At 33.9% G+C, this 657-nt stretch overlaps 1 protein-coding gene across 3 annotated transcripts in view; it reads right to left on the bottom strand.

Moving 5' to 3' along the window:
- Positions 1 to 657, bottom strand: part of PCDH15 (protocadherin-related 15) — a 1,066,306-nt gene that overhangs the window by 291,045 nt on the left and 774,604 nt on the right. The window lies entirely within an intron of this gene.

Here is a 657-nt window from a genome sequence, read left to right as displayed (position 1 = left end):
TTTGTGTACTTTATGCAGGAATTAATATATATTACCTTATTGAATCCTTACAATGGTTTTCTGGGTAAATATCATTGGTTCCATTTTACAAATGAGAAAACTATAGTTAACTGAATTTCATTATATTACATAGGATTATACAAGAAACAGATAACTATCTCAATGATTCTGTTCTTAACGTAATACCACATATAGTACAAAATATTCAATAATCAATAGTGGACATAATGGATGTCAGACTGAATGGAATTGAGATTTGAAACTATATCTGCTCCAAAGCTCAAAAAAGAAGCACATGTACAATGTTAAAGATTAAAATATGTCTTTCAAAATAATATGCTTAAATAGTTTGAGTGTTGAGGAGGGCAATACACAAGAAGGGGGAAGTGGATAGAAAAACAAGGTAGACAGGGAAACACTGAGGTAGGTTTGCAGGGGCTAAATAGACACAGGTAAATACTGATATATGCTCAACAGAGCTCTGTGATACAGGGATCAAGGCATAGTCTGATGGGTAAAAGAAGGGAAATAATGTTAAGATGCTTGACTGTCTTATAAATGTTGGTTTCCCTTAGCTACTATTGTAAAATAAACAGTTGAGTGGGATAGGAAGGAATATCAGGAAGTGCTGGTGGAGTCGGTTCTGACTCATAGCGA

Source organism: Chrysochloris asiatica, unplaced genomic scaffold, assembly GCF_000296735.1.
Source record: "Chrysochloris asiatica unplaced genomic scaffold, ChrAsi1.0 scaffold00003, whole genome shotgun sequence".
NCBI lineage: Eukaryota > Metazoa > Chordata > Mammalia > Afrosoricida > Chrysochloridae > Chrysochloris > Chrysochloris asiatica.
The sequence above is the reverse complement of the archived record's forward strand: the minus strand, read 5'-3'. Positions and strand labels throughout refer to the sequence as shown.